At 39.5% G+C, this 19,599-nt stretch overlaps 14 non-coding genes across 14 annotated transcripts; all 14 read right to left on the bottom strand.

Annotated features, from left to right (window-relative positions):
* Positions 1-303: 303 nt before the first annotated feature.
* Positions 304-376, bottom strand: TRNAK-CUU (transfer RNA lysine (anticodon CUU)). Its single transcript has one exon. It is a non-coding gene; the product is annotated as a tRNA-Lys (tRNA).
* An 874-nt stretch (positions 377-1,250) lies between these two features.
* TRNAK-CUU (transfer RNA lysine (anticodon CUU)) lies at positions 1,251-1,323 on the bottom strand. Its single transcript has one exon. It is a non-coding gene; the product is annotated as a tRNA-Lys (tRNA).
* An 875-nt stretch (positions 1,324-2,198) lies between these two features.
* On the bottom strand, positions 2,199-2,271 carry TRNAK-CUU (transfer RNA lysine (anticodon CUU)). The gene has a single exon. It is a non-coding gene; the product is annotated as a tRNA-Lys (tRNA).
* An 875-nt stretch (positions 2,272-3,146) lies between these two features.
* On the bottom strand, positions 3,147-3,219 carry TRNAK-CUU (transfer RNA lysine (anticodon CUU)). Its single transcript has one exon. It is a non-coding gene; the product is annotated as a tRNA-Lys (tRNA).
* An 875-nt stretch (positions 3,220-4,094) lies between these two features.
* Positions 4,095-4,167, bottom strand: TRNAK-CUU (transfer RNA lysine (anticodon CUU)). Its single transcript has one exon. It is a non-coding gene; the product is annotated as a tRNA-Lys (tRNA).
* An 875-nt stretch (positions 4,168-5,042) lies between these two features.
* Positions 5,043-5,115, bottom strand: TRNAK-CUU (transfer RNA lysine (anticodon CUU)). The gene has a single exon. It is a non-coding gene; the product is annotated as a tRNA-Lys (tRNA).
* Positions 5,116-5,991: 876 nt separating this feature from the next.
* On the bottom strand, positions 5,992-6,064 carry TRNAK-CUU (transfer RNA lysine (anticodon CUU)). The gene has a single exon. It is a non-coding gene; the product is annotated as a tRNA-Lys (tRNA).
* Positions 6,065-6,940: 876 nt separating this feature from the next.
* On the bottom strand, positions 6,941-7,013 carry TRNAK-CUU (transfer RNA lysine (anticodon CUU)). The gene has a single exon. It is a non-coding gene; the product is annotated as a tRNA-Lys (tRNA).
* Positions 7,014-7,889: 876 nt separating this feature from the next.
* On the bottom strand, positions 7,890-7,962 carry TRNAK-CUU (transfer RNA lysine (anticodon CUU)). The gene has a single exon. It is a non-coding gene; the product is annotated as a tRNA-Lys (tRNA).
* Positions 7,963-8,838: 876 nt separating this feature from the next.
* On the bottom strand, positions 8,839-8,911 carry TRNAK-CUU (transfer RNA lysine (anticodon CUU)). The gene has a single exon. It is a non-coding gene; the product is annotated as a tRNA-Lys (tRNA).
* An 876-nt stretch (positions 8,912-9,787) lies between these two features.
* Positions 9,788-9,860, bottom strand: TRNAK-CUU (transfer RNA lysine (anticodon CUU)). Its single transcript has one exon. It is a non-coding gene; the product is annotated as a tRNA-Lys (tRNA).
* Positions 9,861-15,481: 5,621 nt separating this feature from the next.
* Positions 15,482-15,554, bottom strand: TRNAK-CUU (transfer RNA lysine (anticodon CUU)). Its single transcript has one exon. It is a non-coding gene; the product is annotated as a tRNA-Lys (tRNA).
* A 1,825-nt stretch (positions 15,555-17,379) lies between these two features.
* TRNAK-CUU (transfer RNA lysine (anticodon CUU)) lies at positions 17,380-17,452 on the bottom strand. Its single transcript has one exon. It is a non-coding gene; the product is annotated as a tRNA-Lys (tRNA).
* A 1,825-nt stretch (positions 17,453-19,277) lies between these two features.
* TRNAK-CUU (transfer RNA lysine (anticodon CUU)) lies at positions 19,278-19,350 on the bottom strand. The gene has a single exon. It is a non-coding gene; the product is annotated as a tRNA-Lys (tRNA).
* Positions 19,351-19,599: the final 249 nt, after the last annotated feature.

Below are 19,599 nucleotides of genomic sequence, written 5' to 3'. Positions count from 1 at the left end.
TTAGACCACCCAAGAAAGTCAGTTTCGATTCATTTTTTTGAAAACATGAAAAACAGTTTCTATGCAATAGAAAAAAAATTAAAAGATTTGTATACAACATTTTTTATTTAAATTCCAGTATGGGCTACGAGTAACAACGAAAAGGACTCTGACTATAAGTCATTTAAAACAACGCCTGACGAACAGACGTAAGTAGTTCAATATTTGGATTTGGAAATAAATAACTTCCGCTTTTTTCAAGGTCTCGAATTTATCGCAAACCACATCCGTCGAACGTTTCTTAACTTCCCGCAAAAGGTTAAGCACCCGAACTGGGGCTCGAACCCAGGACCGTTAGGTTAAGAGCCTAACGCTCTACCGACTGAGCTACACGGGCGACCCTCAGCGGGCAAAATCGTAACGTCACAACATTCAATAAAACCGACAACGAAATTTAAAAATTTTAGTTTTCTTCAAACAGGCTTCCCTCTTAAACTGTGGCTTCAACAGAGGCTCTTTAGGTTAAAACCCTCAAACTTTACCGACTAAGCTATCCTGGCTCTTCCAGCGCTCATCTTCTTGAAAATTGCGGATAATTTCTCTTTATTCATTTTCTTCTGTTAATATATTAAAAGCCCTTTTTATTCATATGTTAAAAAGGGAACGTCATTATGATTGAAAGTTTCCACCTTGGCAACTAGCGCTGACTAGGAATTGAGGCGTCCATTAGTTATCCAGCGTCTTGGAAGCATAAATTAGAGGATTTTATGAGGGTGGAGACTCTGACGATCATCGGGCTGTGGAGATATAACTACCGCGTGAATTTTGCCGTCAGTATGGGGCACTCGGAGAGCCCAAACTGAACAAGGTTTTATAACGACGTAAGAACTGGCTTAGGTCTTAATGCAGCACACAAAATTTCCCGTGGGAAACCGTCATTGGTTGGCCTTTAAGTGAGGTTTTAATTATCAGACCACCCAAGAAAGTCAGTTTCGATTCATTTTTTTGAAAACATGAAAAACAGTTTCTATGCAATAGAAAAAAAATTAAAAGATTTGTATACAACATTTTTTATTTAAATTCCAGTATGGGCTACGAGTAACAACGAAAAGGACTCTGACTATAAGTCATTTAAAACAACGCCTGACGAACAGACGTAAGTAGTTCAATATTTGGATTTGGAAATAAATAACTTCCGCTTTTTTCAAGGTCTCGAATTTATCGCAAACCACATCCGTCGAACGTTTCTTAACTTCCCGCAAAAGGTTAAGCACCCGAACTGGGGCTCGAACCCAGGACCGTTAGGTTAAGAGCCTAACGCTCTACCGACTGAGCTACACGGGCGACCCTCAGCGGGCAAAATCGTAACGTCACAACATTCAATAAAACCGACAACGAAATTTAAAAATTTTAGTTTTCTTCAAACAGGCTTCCCTCTTAAACTGTGGCTTCAACAGAGGCTCTTTAGGTTAAAACCCTCAAGCTTTACCGACTAAGCTATCCTGGCTCTTCCAGCGCTCATCTTCTTGAAAATTGCGGATAATTTCTCTTTATTCATTTTCTTCTGTTAATATATTAAAAGCCCTTTTTATTCATATGTTAAAAAGGGAACGTCATTATGATTGAAAGTTTCCACCTTGGCAACTAGCGCTGACTAGGAATTGAGGCGTCCATTAGTTATCCAGCGTCTTGGAAGCATAAATTAGAGGATTTTATGAGGGTGGAGACTCTGACGATCATCGGGCTGTGGAGATATAACTACCGCGTGAATTTTGCCGTCAGTATGGGGCACTCGGAGAGCCCAAACTGAACAAGGTTTTATAACGACGTAAGAACTGGCTAAGGTCTTAATGCAGCACACAAATTTTCCCGTGGGAAACCGTCATTGGTTGGCCTTTAAGTGCGGTTTTAATTATCAGACCACCCAAGAAAGTCAGTTTCGATTCAATTTTTTGAAAACATGAAAAACAGTTTCTATGCAATAGAAAAAAAATTAAAAGATTTTTATACAACATTTTTTATTTAAATTCCAGTATGGGCTACGAGTAACAACGAAAAGGACTCTGACTATAAGTCATTTAAAACAACGCCTGACGAACAGACGTGAGTAGTTCAATATTTGGATTTGGAAATAAATAACTTCCGCTTTTTTTCAAGGTCACGAATTTATCGCAAACCACATCCGTCGAACGTTTCTTAACTTCCCGCAAAAGGTTAAGCACCCGAACTGGGGCTCGAACCCAGGACCGTTAGGTTAAGAGCCTAACGCTCTACCGACTGAGCTACACGGGCGACGCTCAGCGGGCAAAATCGTAACGTCACAACATTCAATAAAACCGACAACGAAATTTAAAAATTTTATTTTTCTTCAAACAGGCTTCCCTCTTAAACTGTGGCTTCAACAGAGGCTCTTTAGGTTAAAACCCTCAAGCTTTACCGACTAAGCTATCCTGGCTCTTCCAGCGCTCATCTTCTTGAAAATTGCGGATAATTTCTTTTTATTCATTTTCTTCTGTTAATATATTAAAAGCCCTTTTTATTCATATGTTAAAAAGGAAACGTCATTATGATTGAAAGTTTCCACCTTGGCAACTGGCGCTGACTAGGAATTGAGGCGTCCATTAGTTATCCAGCGTCTTGGAAGCATAAATTAGAGGATTTTATGAGGGTGGAGACTCTGACGATCATCGGGCGGTGGAGATATAACTACCGCGTGAATTTTGCCGTCAGTATGGGGCACTCGGAGAGCCCAAACTGAACAAGGTTTTATAACGACGTAAGAACTGGCCAAGGTCTTAATGCAGCACACAAAATTTCCCGTGGGAAACCGTCATTGGTTGGCCTTTAAGTGCGGTTTTAATTATCAGACCACCCAAGAAAGTCAGTTTCGATTCATTTTTTTGAAAGCATGAAAAACAGTTTCTATGCAATAGAAAAAAAATTAAAAGATTTGTATACAACATTTTTTATTTAAATTCCAGTATGGGCTACGAGTAACAACGAAAAGGACTCTGACTAAAAGTCATTTAAAACAACGCCTGACGAACAGACGTAAGTAGTTCAATATTTGGATTTGGAAATAAATAACTTCCGCTTTTTTTCAAGGTCACGAATTTATCGCAAACCACATCCGTCGAACGTTTCTTAACTTCCCGCAAAAGGTTAAGCACCCGAACTGAGGCTCCAACCCAGGACCGTTAGGTTAAGAGCCTAACGCTCTACCGACTGAGCTACACGGGCGACCCTCAGCGGGCAAAATCGTAACGTCACAACATTCAATAAAACCGAGAACGAAATTTAAAATTTTTAGTTTTCTTCAAACAGGCTTCCCTCTTAAACTGTGGCTTCAACAGAGGCTCTTTAGGTTAAAACCCTCAAGCTTTACCGACTAAGCTATCCTGGCTCTTCCAGCGCTCATCTTCTTGAAAATTGCGGATAATTTCTTTTTATTCATTTTCTTCTGTTAATATATTAAAAGCTCTTTTTATTCATATGTTAAAAAAGAAACGTCATTATGATTGAAAGTTTCCACCTTGGCAACTGGCGCTGACTAGGAATTGAGGCGTCCATTAGTTATCCAGCGTCTTGGAAGCATAAATTAGAGGATTTTATGAGGGTGGAGACTCTGACGATCATCGGGCTGTGGAGATATAACTACCGCGTGAATTTTGCCGTCAGTATGGGGCACTCGGAGAGCCCAAACTGAACAAGGTTTTATAACGACGTAAGAACTGGCCAAGGTCTTAATGCAGCACGCAAAATTTCCCGTGGGAAACCGTCATTGGTTGGCCTTTAAGTGCGGTTTTAATTATCAGACCACCCAAGAAAGTCAGTTTCGATTCATTTTTTTGAAAACATGAAAAACAGTTTCTATGCAATAGAAAAAAAATTAAAAGATTTGTATACAACATTTTTTATTTAAATTCCAGTATGGGCTACGAGTAACAACGAAAAGGACTCTGACTATAAGTCATTTAAAACAACGCCTGACGAACAGACGTAAGTAGTTCAATATTTGGATTTGGAAATAAATAACTTCCACTTTTTTTCAAGGTCACGAATTTATCGCAAACCACATCCGTCGAACGTTTCTTAACTTCCCGCAAAAGGTTAAGCACCCGAACTGAGGCTCCAACCCAGGACCGTTAGGTTAAGAGCCTAACGCTCTACCGACTGAGCTACACGGGCGACCCTCAGCGGGCAAAATCGTAACGTCACAACATTCAATAAAACCGAGAACGAAATTTAAAATTTTTAGTTTTCTTCAAACAGGCTTCCCTCTTAAACTGTGGCTTCAACAGAGGCTCTTTAGGTTAAAACCCTCAAGCTTTACCGACTAAGCTATCCTGGCTCTTCCAGCGCTCATCTTCTTGAAAATTGCGGATAATTTCTTTTTATTCATTTTCTTCTGTTAATATATTAAAAGCCCTTTTTATTCATATGTTAAAAAGGAAACGTCATTATGATTGAAAGTTTCCACCTTGGCAACTGGCGCTGACTAGGAATTGAGGCGTCCATTAGTTATCCAGCGTCTTGGAAGCATAAATAAGAGGATTTTATGAGGGTGGAGACTCTGACGATCATCGGGCGGTGGAGATATAACTACCGCGTGAATTTTGCCGTCAGTATGGGGCACTCGGAGAGCCCAAACTGAACAAGGTTTTATAACGACGTAAGAACTGGCCAAGGTCTTAATGCAGCACACAAAATTTCCCGTGGGAAACCGTCATTGGTTGGCCTTTAAGTGCGGTTTTAATTATTAGACCACCCAAGAAAGTCAGTTTCGATTCATTTTTTTGAAAACATGAAAAACAGTTTCTATGCAATAGAAACAAAATTAAAAGATTTGTATACAACATTTTTTATTTAAATTCCAGTATGGGCTACGAGTAACAACGAAAAGGACTCTGACTATAAGTCATTTAAAACAACGCCTGACGAACAGACGTGAGTAGTTCAATATTTGGATTTGGAAATAAATAACTTCCGCTTTTTTTCAAGGTCACGAATTTATCGCAAACCACATCCGTCGAACGTTTCTTAACTTCCCGCAAAAGGTTAAGCACCCGAACTGAGGCTCCAACCCAGGACCGTTAGGTTAAGAGCCTAACGCTCTACCGACTGAGCTACACGGGCGACCCTCAGCGGGCAAAATCGTAACGTCACAACATTCAATAATACCGAGAACGAAATTTAAAAATTTTAGTTTTCTTCAAACAGGCTTCCCTCTTAAACTGTGGCTTCAACAGAGGCTCTTTAGGTTAAAACCCTCAAGCTTTACCGACTAAGCTATCCTGGCTCTTCCAGCGCTCATCTTCTTGAAAATTGCGGATAATTTCTTTTTATTCATTTTCTTCTGTTAATATATTAAAAGCCCTTTTTATTCATATGTTAAAAAAGGAACGTCATTATGATTGAAAGTTTCCACCTTGGCAATTGGCGCTGACTAGGAATTGAGGCGTTTATTAGTTATCCAGCGTCTTGGAAGCATAAATTAGAGGATTTTATGAGGGTGGAGACTCTGACGATTATCGGGCTGTGGAGATATAACTACCGCGTGAATTTTGCCGTCAGTATGGGGCACTCGGAGAGCCCAAACTGAACAAGGTTTTATAACGACGTAAGAACTGGCTAAGGTCTTAATGCAGCACACAAAATTTCCCGTGGGAAACCGTCATTGGTTGGCCTTTAAGTGCGGTTTTAATTATCAGACCACCCAAGAAAGTCAGGTTCGATTAATTTTTTTGAAAACATGAAAAACAGTTTCTATGCAATAGAAAAAAAAATTAAAAGATATTTATTCAACATTTTTTATTTAAATTCCAGTATGAGCAACGAGTAACAACGAAAAGGACTCTGACCATATGTCATTTTAAACAACGCCTGGCGAACAGACGTAAGTAGTTCAATATTTGGATTTGGAAATAAATAACTTCCGCTTTTTTTCAAGGTCACGAATTTATCGCAAACCACATCCGTCGAACGTTTCTTAACTTCCCGCAAAAGGTTGAGCACCCGAACTGGGGCTCGAACCCATTACCGTTAGGTTAAGAGCCTAACGCTCTACCGACTGAGCTACACGGGCGACCCTCAGCGGGCAAAATCGTAACGTCACAACATTCAATAAAACCGACAACGAAATTTAAATTTTTTAGTTTTCTTCAAACAGGCTTCCCTCTTTAACTGTGGCTTCAACAGAGGCTCTTAAGGTTAAAATTCTCAAGCTTTACCGACTAAGCTATCCTGGCTCTTCCAGCGCTCATCTTCTTGAAAATTGCGGATAATTTCTTTTTATTTATTTTCTTCTGTTAATATATTAAAAGCCCTTTTTATTCATTTGTTAAAAAAGGAACGTCATTATGATTGAAAGTTTCCACCTTGGCAACTGGCGCTGACTAGGAATTGAGGCGTCCATTAGTTATCCAGCGTCTTGGAAGCATAAATTAGAGGATTTTATGAGGGTGGAGACTCTGACGATCATCGGGCTGTGGAGATATAACTACCGCGTGAATTTTGCCGTTAGTATGGGGCACTTGGAGAGCCCAAACTGAACAAGGTTTTATAACGACGTAAGAACTGGCTAACGTCTTAATGCAGCACACAAAATTTCCCGTGGGAAACCGTCATTGGTTGGCCTTTAAGTGCGGTTTTAATTATCAGACCACCCAAGAAAGTCAGGTTCGATTAATTTTTTTGAAAACATGAAAAACAGTTTCTATGCAATAGAAAAAAAAATTAAAAGATTTTTATACAACATTTTTTATTTAAATTCCAGTATGGGCAACGAGTAACAACGAAAAGGACTCTGACTATGAGTCATTTTAAACAACGCCTGGCGAACAGACGTAAGTAGTTCAATATTTGGATTTGGAAATAAATAATTTCCGCTTTTTTTCAAGGTCACGAATTTATCGCAAACCACATCCGTCGAACGTTTCTTAACTTCCCGCAAAAGGTTAAGCACCCGAACTGGGGCTCGAACTCAGGACCGTTAGGTTAAGAGCCTAACGCTCTACCGACTGAGCTACACGGGCGACCCTCAGCGGGCAAAATCGTAACGTCACAACATTCAATAAAACCGACAACGAAATTTAAATTTTTTAGTTTTCTTCAAACAGGCTTCCCTCTTAAACTGTGGCTTCAACAGAGGCTCTTTAGGTTAAAACCCTCAAGCTTTACCGACTAAGCTATCCTGGCTCTTCCAGCGCTCATCTTCTTGAAAATTGCGGATAATTTCTTTTTATTCATTTTCTTCTGTTAATATATTAAAAGCCCTTTTTATTCATATGTTAAAAAAGGAACGTCATTATGATTGAAAGTTTCCACCTTGGCAATTGGCGTTGACTAGGAATTGAGGCGTTTATTAGTTATCCAGCGTCTTGGAAGCATAAATTAGAGGATTTTATGAGGGTGGAGACTCTGACGATCATCGGGCTGTGGAGATATAACTACCGCGTGAATTTTGCCGTTAGTATGGGGCACTCGGAGAGCCCAAACTGAACAAGGTTTTATAACGACGTAAGAACTGGCTAACGTCTTAATGCAGCACACAAAATTTCCCGTGGGAAACCGTCATTGGTTGGCCTTTAAGTGCGGTTTTAATTATCAGACCACCCAAGAAAGTCAGGTTCGATTAATTTTTTTGAAAACATGAAAAACAGTTTCTATGCAATAGAAAAAAAAATTAAAAGATTTTTATACAACATTTTTTATTTAAATTCCAGTATGGGCAACGAGTAACAACGAAAAGGACTCTGACTATAAGTCATTTTAAACAACGCCTGGCGAACAGACGTAAGTAGTTCAATATTTGGATTTGGAAATAAATAATTTCCGCTTTTTTTCAAGGTCACGAATTTATCGCAAACCACATCCGTCGAACGTTTCTTAACTTCCCGCAAAAGGTTAAGCACCCGAACTGGGGCTCGAACTCAGGACCGTTAGGTTAAGAGCCTAACGCTCTACCGACTGAGCTACACGGGCGACCCTCAGCGGGCAAAATCGTAACGTCACAACATTCAATAAAACCGACAACGAAATTTAAATTTTTTAGTTTTCTTCAAACAGGCTTCCCTCTTAAACTGTGGCTTCAACAGAGGCTCTTTAGGTTAAAACCCTCAAGCTTTACCGACTAAGCTATCCTGGCTCTTCCAGCGCTCATCTTCTTGAAAATTGCGGATAATTTCTTTTTATTCATTTTCTTCTGTTAATATATTAAAAGCCCTTTTTATTCATATGTTAAAAAAGGAACGTCATTATGATTGAAAGTTTCCACCTTGGCAATTGGCGTTGACTAGGAATTGAGGCGTTTATTAGTTATCCAGCGTCTTGGAAGCATAAATTAGAGGATTTTATGAGGGTGGAGACTCTGACGATCATCGGGCTGTGGAGATATAACTACCGCGTGAATTTTGCCGTTAGTATGGGGCACTCGGAGAGCCCAAACTGAACAAGGTTTTATAACGACGTAAGAACTGGCTAACGTCTTAATGCAGCACACAAAATTTCCCGTGGGAAACCGTCATTGGTTGGCCTTTAAGTGCGGTTTTAATTATCAGACCACCCAAGAAAGTCAGGTTCGATTAATTTTTTTGAAAACATGAAAAACAGTTTCTATGCAATAGAAAAAAAAATTAAAAGATTTTTATACAACATTTTTTATTTAAATTCCAGTATGGGCAACGAGTAACAACGAAAAGGACTCTGACTATAAGTCATTTTAAACAACGCCTGGCGAACAGACGTAAGTAGTTCAATATTTGGATTTGGAAATAAATAATTTCCGCTTTTTTTCAAGGTCACGAATTTATCGCAAACCACATCCGTCGAACGTTTCTTAACTTCCCGCAAAAGTTTAAGCACCCGAACTGGGGCTCGAACTCAGGACCGTTAGGTTAAGAGCCTAACGCTCTACCGACTGAGCTACACGGGCGACCCTCAGCGGGCAAAATCGTAACGTCACAACATTCAATAAAACCGACAACGAAATTTAAATTTTTTAGTTTTCTTCAAACAGGCTTCCCTCTTAAACTGTGGCTTCAACAGAGGCTCTTTAGGTTAAAACCCTAAAGCTTTACCGACTAAGCTATCCTGGCTCTTCCAGCGCTCATCTTCTTGAAAATTGCGGATAATTTCTTTTTATTCATTTTCTTCTGTTAATATATTAAAAGCCCTTTTTATTCATATGTTAAAAAAGGAACGTCATTATGATTGAAAGTTTCCACCTTGGCAATTGGCGCTGACTAGGAATTGAGGCGTTTATTAGTTATCCAGCGTCTTGGAAGCATAAATTAGAGGATTTTATGAGGGTGGAGACTCTGACGATCATCGGGCTGTGGAGATATAACTACCGCGTGAATTTTGCCGTCAGTATGGGGCACTCGGAGAGCCCAAACTGAACAAGGTTTTATAACGACGTAAGAACTGGCTAAGGTCTTAATGCAGCACACAAAATTTCCCGTGGGAAACCGTCATTGGTTGGCCTTTAAGTGCGGTTTTAATTATCAGACCACCCAAGAAAGTCAGGTTCGATTCATTTTTTTGAAAACATGAAAAACAGTGTCTATGCAATAGAAAAAAAAATTAAAAGATTTTTATACAACATTTTTTATTTAAATTCCAGTATGGGCAACGAGTAACAACGAAATGGACTCTGACCATATGTCATTTTAAACAACGCCTGGCGAACAGACGTAAGTAGTTCAATATTTAGATTTGGAAATAAATAACTCCCGCTTTTTTTCAAGGTCACGAATTTTTCGCAAACCACATCCGTCGAACGTTTCTTAACTTCCCGCAAAAGGTTAAGCACCCGAACTGGGGCTGGAACCCAGGACCGTTAGGTTAAGAGCCTAACGCTCTACCGACTGAGCTACACGGGCGACCCTCTGCGGGCAAAATCGTAACGTCACAACATTCAATAAAACCGACAACGAAATTTAAAAATTTTAGTTTTCTTCAAACAGGCTTCCCTCTTAAACTGTGGCTTCAACAGAGGCTCTTTAGGTTTAAACCCTCAAGCTTTACCGACTAAGCTATCCTGGCTCTTCCAGCGCTCATCTTCTTGAAAATTGTGGATAATTTCTTTTTATTCATTTTCTTCTGTTAATATATTAAAAGCCCTTTTTATTCATATGTTAAAAAGGAAACGTCATTATGATTGAAAGTTTCCACCTTGGCAACTGGCGCTGACTAGGAATTGAGGCGTCCATTAGTTATCCAGCGTCTTGGAAGCATAAATTAGAGGATTTTATGAGGGTGGAGACTCTGACGATCATCGGGCTGTGGAGATATAACTACCGCGTGAATTTTGCCGTCAGTATGGGGCACTCGGAGAGCCCAAACTGAACAAGGTTTTATAACGACGTAAGAACTGGCTAAGGTCTTAATGCAGCACACAAAATTTCCCGTGGGAAACCGTCATTGGTTGGCCTTTAAGTGCGGTTTTAATTATCAGACCACCCAAGAAAGTCAGGTTCGATTCATTTTTTTAAAAACATGAAAAACAGTTTCTATGCAATAGAAAAAAAAATTAAAAGATTTTTATACAACATTTTTTATTTAAATTCCAGTATGGGCAACGAGTAACAACGAAAAGGACTCTGACTATATGTCATTTTAAACAACGCCTGGCGAACAGACGTAAGTAGTTCAATATTAAGATTTGGAAATAAATAACTTCCGCTTTTTTTCAAGGTCACGAATTTATCGCAAACCACATCCGTCGAACGTTTCTTAACTTCCCGCAAAAGGTTAAGCACCCGAACTGGGGCTCGAACCCAGGACCGTTAGGTTAAAAGCCTAACGCTCTACCGACTGAGCTACACGGGCGACCCTCTGCGGGCAAAATCGTAACGTCACAACATTCAATAAAACGGACAACGAAATTTAAAAATTTTAGTTTTCTTCAAACAGGCTTCCCTCTTAAACTGTGGCTTCAACAGAGGCTCTTTAGGTTAAAACCCTCAAGCTTTACCGACTAAGCTATCCTGGCTCTTCCAGCGCTCATCTTCTTGAAAATTGCGGATTATTTCTTTTTATTCATTTTCTTCTGTTAATATATTAAAAGCCCTTTTTATTCATATGTTAAAAAAGGAACGTCATTATGATTGAAAGTTTCCACCTTGGCAACTGGCGCTGACTAGGAATTGAGGCGTCCATTAGTTATCCAGCGTCTTGGAAGCATAAATTAGAGGATTTTATGAGGGTGGAGACTCTGACGATAATCGGGCTGTGGAGATATAACTACCGCGTGAATTTTGCCGTCAGTATGGGGCACTCGGAGAGCCCAAACTGAACAAGGTTTTATAACGACGTAAGAACTGGCTAAGGTCTTAATGCAGCACACAAAATTTCCCGTGGGAAACCGTCATTGGTTGGCCTTTAAGTGCGGTTTTAATTATCAGACCACCCAAGAAAGTCAGGTTCGATTCATTTTTTTAAAAACATGAAAAACAGTTTCTATGCAATAGAAAAAAAAATTAAAAGATTTTTATACAACATTTTTTATTTAAATTCCAGTATGGGCAACGAGTAACAACGAAAAGGACTCTGACTATATGTCATTTTAAACAACGCCTGGCGAACAGACGTAAGTAGTTCAATATTAAGATTTGGAAATAAATAACTTCCGCTTTTTTTCAAGGTCACGAATTTATCGCAAACCACATCCGTCGAACGTTTCTTAACTTCCCGCAAAAGGTTAAGCACCCGAACTGGGGCTCGAACCCAGGACCGTTAGGTTAAAAGCCTAACGCTCTACCGACTGAGCTACACGGGCGACCCTCTGCGGGCAAAATCGTAACGTCACAACATTCAATAAAACGGACAACGAAATTTAAAAATTTTAGTTTTCTTCAAACAGGCTTCCCTCTTAAACTGTGGCTTCAACAGAGGCTCTTTAGGTTAAAACCCTCAAGCTTTACCGACTAAGCTATCCTGGCTCTTCCAGCGCTCATCTTCTTGAAAATTGCGGATTATTTCTTTTTATTCATTTTCTTCTGTTAATATATTAAAAGCCCTTTTTATTCATATAATAAAAAAGGAACGTCATTATGATTGAAAGTTTCCACCTTGGCAACTGGCGCTGACTAGGAATTGAGGCGTCCATTAGTTATCCAGCGTCTTGGAAGCATAAATTAGAGGATTTTATGAGGGTGGAGACTCTGACGATCATCGGGCTGTGGAGATATAACTACCGCGTGAATTTTGCCGTCAGTATGGGGCACTCGGAGAGCCCAAACTGAACAAGGTTTTATAACGACGTAAGAACTGGCTAAGGTCTTAATGCAGCACACAAAATTTCCCGTGGGAAACCGTCATTGGTTGGCCTTTAAGTGCGGTTTTAATTATCAGACCACCCAAGAAAGTCAGGTTCGATTCATTTTTTTAAAAACATGAAAAACAGTTTCTATGCAATAGAAAAAAAAATTAAAAGATTTTTATACAACATTTTTTATTTAAATTCCAGTATGGGCAACGAGTAACAACGAAAAGGACTCTGACTATATGTTATTTTAAACAACGCCTGGCGAACAGACGTAAGTAGTTCAATATTAAGATTTGGAAATAAATAACTTCCGCTTTTTTTCAAGGTCACGAATTTATCGCAAACCACATCCGTCGAACGTTTCTTAACTTCCCGCAAAAGGTTAAGCACCCGAACTGGGGCTCGAACCCAGGACCGTTAGGTTAAAAGCCTAACGCTCTACCGACTGAGCTACACGGGCGACCCTCTGCGGGCAAAATCGTAACGTCACAACATTCAATAAAACGGACAACGAAATTTAAAAATTTTAGTTTTCTTCAAACAGGCTTCCCTCTTAAACTGTGGCTTCAACAGAGGCTCTTTAGGTTAAAACCCTCAAGCTTTACCGACTAAGCTATCCTGGCTCTTCCAGCGCTCATCTTCTTGAAAATTGCGGATTATTTCTTTTTATTCATTTTCTTCTGTTAATATATTAAAAGCCCTTTTTATTCATATAATAAAAAAGGAACGTCATTATGATTGAAAGTTTCCACCTTGGCAACTGGCGCTGACTAGGAATTGAGGCGTCCATTAGTTATCCAGCGTCTTGGAAGCATAAATTAGAGGATTTTATGAGGGTGGAGACTCTGACGATAATCGGGCTGTGGAGATATAACTACCGCGTGAATTTTGCCGTCAGTATGGGGCACTCGGAGAGCCCAAACTGAACAAGGTTTTATAACGACGTAAGAACTGGCTAAGGTCTTAATGCAGCACACAAAATTTCCCGTGGGAAACCGTCATTGGTTGGCCTTTAAGTGCGGTTTTAATTATCAGACCACCCAAGAAAGTCAGGTTCGATTCATTTTTTTAAAAACATGAAAAACAGTTTCTATGCAATAGAAAAAAAAATTAAAAGATTTTTATACAACATTTTTTATTTAAATTCCAGTATGGGCAACGAGTAACAACGAAAAGGACTCTGACTATATGTCATTTTAAACAACGCCTGGCGAACAGACGTAAGTAGTTCAATATTAAGATTTGGAAATAAATAACTTCCGCTTTTTTTCAAGGTCACGAATTTATCGCAAACCACATCCGTCGAACGTTTCTTAACTTCCCGCAAAAGGTTAAGCACCCGAACTGGGGCTCGAACCCAGGACCGTTAGGTTAAAAGCCTAACGCTCTACCGACTGAGCTACACGGGCGACCCTCTGCGGGCAAAATCGTAACGTCACAACATTCAATAAAACGGACAACGAAATTTAAAAATTTTAGTTTTCTTCAAACAGGCTTCCCTCTTAAACTGTGGCTTCAACAGAGGCTCTTTAGGTTAAAACCCTCAAGCTTTACCGACTAAGCTATCCTGGCTCTTCCAGCGCTCATCTTCTTGAAAATTGCGGATTATTTCTTTTTATTCATTTTCTTCTGTTAATATATTAAAAGCCCTTTTTATTCATATAATAAAAAAGGAACGTCATTATGATTGAAAGTTTCCACCTTGGCAACTGGCGCTGACTAGGAATTGAGGCGTCCATTAGTTATCCAGCGTCTTGGAAGCATAAATTAGAGGATTTTATGAGGGTGGAGACTCTGACGATCATCGGGCTGTGGAGATATAACTACCGCGTGAATTTTGCCGTCAGTATGGGGCACTCGGAGAGCCCAAACTGAACAAGGTTTTATAACGACGTAAGAACTGGCTAAGGTCTTAATGCAGCACACAAAATTTCCCGTGGGAAACCGTCATTGGTTGGCCTTTAAGTGCGGTTTTAATTATCAGACCACCCAAGAAAGTCAGGTTCGATTCATTTTTTTAAAAACATGAAAAACAGTTTCTATGCAATAGAAAAAAAAATTAAAAGATTTTTATACAACATTTTTTATTTAAATTCCAGTATGGGCAACGAGTAACAACGAAAAGGACTCTGACTATATGTTATTTTAAACAACGCCTGGCGAACAGACGTAAGTAGTTCAATATTAAGATTTGGAAATAAATAACTTCCGCTTTTTTTCAAGGTCACGAATTTATCGCAAACCACATCCGTCGAACGTTTCTTAACTTCCCGCAAAAGGTTAAGCACCCGAACTGGGGCTCGAACCCAGGACCGTTAGGTTAAAAGCCTAACGCTCTACCGACTGAGCTACACGGGCGACCCTCTGCGGGCAAAATCGTAACGTCACAACATTCAATAAAACGGACAACGAAATTTAAAAATTTTAGTTTTCTTCAAACAGGCTTCCCTCTTAAACTGTGGCTTCAACAGAGGCTCTTTAGGTTAAAACCCTCAAGCTTTACCGACTAAGCTATCCTGGCTCTTCCAGCGCTCATCTTCTTGAAAATTGCGGATTATTTCTTTTTATTCATTTTCTTCTGTTAATATATTAAAAGCCCTTTTTATTCATATAATAAAAAAGGAACGTCATTATGATTGAAAGTTTCCACCTTGGCAACTGGCGCTGACTAGGAATTGAGGCGTCCATTAGTTATCCAGCGTCTTGGAAGCATAAATTAGAGGATTTTATGAGGGTGGAGACTCTGACGATCATCGGGCTGTGGAGATATAACTACCGCGTGAATTTTGCCGTCAGTATGGGGCACTCGGAGAGCCCAAACTGAACAAGGTTTTATAACGACGTAAGAACTGGCTAAGGTCTTAATGCAGCACACAAAATTTCCCGTGGGAAACCGTCATTGGTTGGCCTTTAAGTGCGGTTTTAATTATCAGACCACCCAAGAAAGTCAGGTTCGATTCATTTTTTTAAAAACATGAAAAACAGTTTCTATGCAATAGAAAAAAAAATTAAAAGATTTTTATACAACATTTTTTATTTAAATTCCAGTATGGGCAACGAGTAACAACGAAAAGGACTCTGACTATATGTCATTTTAAACAACGCCTGGCGAACAGACGTAAGTAGTTCAATATTAAGATTTGGAAATAAATAACTTCCGCTTTTTTTCAAGGTCACGAATTTATCGCAAACCACATCCGTCGAACGTTTCTTAACTTCCCGCAAAAGGTTAAGGACCCGAACTGGGGCTCGAACTCAGGACCGTTAGGTTAAGAGCCTAACGCTCTACCGACTGAGCTACACGGGCGACCCTCTGCGGGCAAAATCGTAACGTCACAACATTCAATAAAACGGACAACGAAATTTAACAATTTTAGTTTTCTTCAAACAGGCTTCCCTCTTAAACTGTGTCTTCAACAGAGGCTCTTTAGGTTAAAACCCTCAAGCTTTACCGACTAAGCTATCCTGGCTCTTCCAGCGCTCATCTTCTTGAAAATTGCGGATTATTTCTTTTTATTCATTTTCTTCTGTTAATATATTAAAAGCCCTTTTTATTCATATAATAAAAAAGGAACGTCATTATGATTGAAAGTTTCCACCTTGGCAACTGGCGCTGACTAGGAATTGAGGCGTCCATTAGTTATCCAGCGTCTTGGAAGCATAAATTAGAGGATTTTATGAGGGTGGAGACTCTGACGATCATCGGGCTGTGGAGATATAACTACCGCGTGAATTTTGCCGTCAGTATGGGGCACTCGGAGAGCCCAAACTGAACAAGGTTTTATAACGACGTAAGAACTGGCTAAGGTCTTAATGCAGCACACAAAATTTCCCGTGGGAAACCGTCATTGGTTGGCCTTTAAGTGCGGTTTTAATTATCAGACCACCCAAGAAAGTCAGGTTCGATTCATTTTTTTAAAAACATGAAAAACAGTTTCTATGCAATAGAAAAAAAAATTAAAAGATTTTTATACAACATTTTTTATTTAAATTCCAGTATGGGCAACGAGTAACAACGAAAAGGACTCTGACTATATGTTATTTTAAACAACGCCTGGCGAACAGACGTAAGTAGTTCAATATTAAGATTTGGAAATAAATAACTTCCGCTTTTTTTCAAGGTCACGAATTTATCGCAAACCACATCCGTCGAACGTTTCTTAACTTCCCGCAAAAGGTTAAGCACCCGAACTGGGGCTCGAACCCAGGACCGTTAGGTTAAAAGCCTAACGCTCTACCGACTGAGCTACACGGGCGACCCTCTGCGGGCAAAATCGTAACGTCACAACATTCAATAAAACGGACAACGAAATTTAAAAATTTTAGTTTTCTTCAAACAGGCTTCCCTCTTAAACTGTGGCTTCAACAGAGGCTCTTTAGGTTAAAACCCTCAAGCTTTACCGACTAAGCTATCCTGGCTCTTCCAGCGCTCATCTTCTTGAAAATTGCGGATTATTTCTTTTTATTCATTTTCTTCTGTTAATATATTAAAAGCCCTTTTTATTCATATAATAAAAAAGGAACGTCATTATGATTGAAAGTTTCCACCTTGGCAACTGGCGCTGACTAGGAATTGAGGCGTCCATTAGTTATCCAGCGTCTTGGAAGCATAAATTAGAGGATTTTATGAGGGTGGAGACTCTGACGATCATCGGGCTGTGGAGATATAACTACCGCGTGAATTTTGCCGTCAGTATGGGGCACTCGGAGAGCCCAAACTGAACAAGGTTTTATAACGACGTAAGAACTGGCTAAGGTCTTAATGCAGCACACAAAATTTCCCGTGGGAAACCGTCATTGGTTGGCCTTTAAGTGCGGTTTTAATTATCAGACCACCCAAGAAAGTCAGGTTCGATTCATTTTTTTAAAAACATGAAAAACAGTTTCTATGCAATAGAAAAAAAAATTAAAAGATTTTTATACAACATTTTTTATTTAAATTCCAGTATGGGCAACGAGTAACAACGAAAAGGACTCTGACTATATGTCATTTTAAACAACGCCTGGCGAACAGACGTAAGTAGTTCAATATTAAGATTTGGAAATAAATAACTTCCGCTTTTTTTCAAGGTCACGAATTTATCGCAAACCACATCCGTCGAACGTTTCTTAACTTCCCGCAAAAGGTTAAGGACCCGAACTGGGGCTCGAACCCAGGACCGTTAGGTTAAGAGCCTAACGCTCTACCGACTGAGCTACACGGGCGACCCTCTGCGGGCAAAATCGTAACGTCACAACATTCAATAAAACGGACAACGAAATTTAACAATTTTAGTTTTCTTCAAACAGGCTTCCCTCTTAAACTGTGTCTTCAACAGAGGCTCTTTAGGTTAAAACCCTCAAGCTTTACCGACTAAGCTATCCTGGCTCTTCCAGCGCTCATCTTCTTGAAAATTGCGGATTATTTCTTTTTATTCATTTTCTTCTGTTAATATATTAAAAGCCCTTTTTATTCATATAATAAAAAAGGAACGTCATTATGATTGAAAGTTTCCACCTTGGCAACTGGCGCTGACTAGGAATTGAGGCGTCCATTAGTTATCCAGCGTCTTGGAAGCATAAATTAGAGGATTTTATGAGGGTGGAGACTCTGACGATCATCGGGCTGTGGAGATATAACTACCGCGTGAATTTTGCCGTCAGTATGGGGCACTCGGAGAGCCCAAACTGAACAAGGTTTTATAACGACGTAAGAACTGGCTAAGGTCTTAATGCAGCACACAAAATTTCCCGTGGGAAACCGTCATTGGTTGGCCTTTAAGTGCGGTTTTAATTATCAGACCACCCAAGAAAGTCAGGTTCGATTCATTTTTTTAAAAACATGAAAAACAGTTTCTATGCAATAGAAAAAAAAATTAAAAGATTTTTATACAACATTTTTTATTTAAATTCCAGTATGGGCAACGAGTAACAACGAAAAGGACTCTGACTATATGTCATTTTAAACAACGCCTGGCGAACAGACGTAAGTAGTTCAATATTAAGATTTGGAAATAAATAACTTCCGCTTTTTTTCAAGGTCACGAATTTATCGCAAACCACATCCGTCGAACGTTTCTTAACTTCCCGCAAAAGGTTAAGCACCCGAACTGGGGCTCGAACCCAGGACCGTTAGGTTAAAAGCCTAACGCTCTACCGACTGAGCTACACGGGCGACCCTCTGCGGGCAAAATCGTAACGTCACAACATTCAATAAAACGGACAACGAAATTTAAAAATTTTAGATTTCTTCAAACAGGCTTCCCTCTTAAACTGTGGCTTCAACAGAGGCTCTTTAGGTTAAAACCCTCAAGCTTTACCGACTAAGCTATCCTGGCTCTTCCAGCGCTCATCTTCTTGAAAATTGCGGATTATTTCTTTTTATTCATTTTCTTCTGTTAATATATTAAAAGCCCTTTTTATTCATATGTTAAAAAAGGAACGTCATTATGATTGAAAGTTTCCACCTTGGCAACTGGCGCTGACTAGGAATTGAGGCGTCCATTAGTTATCCAGCGTCTTGGAAGCATAAATTAGAGGATTTTATGAGGGTGGAGACTCTGACGATCATCGGGCTGTGGAGATATAACTACCGCGTGAATTTTGCCGTCAGTATGGGGCACTCGGAGAGCCCAAACTGAACAAGGTTTTATAACGACGTAAGAACTGGCTAAGGTCTTAATGCAGCACACAAAATTTCCCGTGGGAAACCGTCATTGGTTGGCCTTTAAGTGCGGTTTTAATTATCAGACCACCCAAGAAAGTCAGGTTCGATTCATTTTTTTAAAAACATGAAAAACAGTTTCTATGCAATAGAAAAAAAAATTAAAAGATTTTTATACAACATTTTTTATTTAAATTCCAGTATGGGCAACGAGTAACAACGAAAAGGACTCTGACTATATGTCATTTTAAACAACGCCTGGCGAACAGACGTAAGTAGTTCAATATTAAGATTTGGAAATAAATAACTTCCGCTTTTTTTCAAGGTCACGAATTTATCGCAAACCACATCCGTCGAACGTTTCTTAACTTCCCGCAAAAGGTTAAGCACCCGAACTGGGGCTCGAACCCAGGACCGTTAGGTTAAGAGCCTAACGCTCTACCGACTGAGCTACACGGGCGACCCTCTGCGGGCAAAATCGTAACGTCACAACATTCAATAAAACGGACAACGAAATTTAACAATTTTAGTTTTCTTCAAACAGGCTTCCCTCTTAAACTGTGTCTTCAACAGAGGCTCTTTAGGTTAAAACCCTCAAGCTTTACCGACTAAGCTATCCTGGCTCTTCCAGCGCTCATCTTCTTGAAAATTGCGGATTATTTCTTTTTATTCATTTTCTTCTGTTAATATATTAAAAGCCCTTTTTATT

The sequence above is a fragment of the Leiobunum rupestre genome, chromosome 1, assembly GCF_980474605.1.
Source record: "Leiobunum rupestre chromosome 1, qqLeiRupe1.1.hap1, whole genome shotgun sequence".
NCBI classification, from domain to species: Eukaryota; Metazoa; Arthropoda; class Arachnida; order Opiliones; family Sclerosomatidae; genus Leiobunum; species Leiobunum rupestre.
Note: the sequence above shows the minus strand (reverse complement) of the source record. Positions and strands in the feature narration are given on the sequence as shown.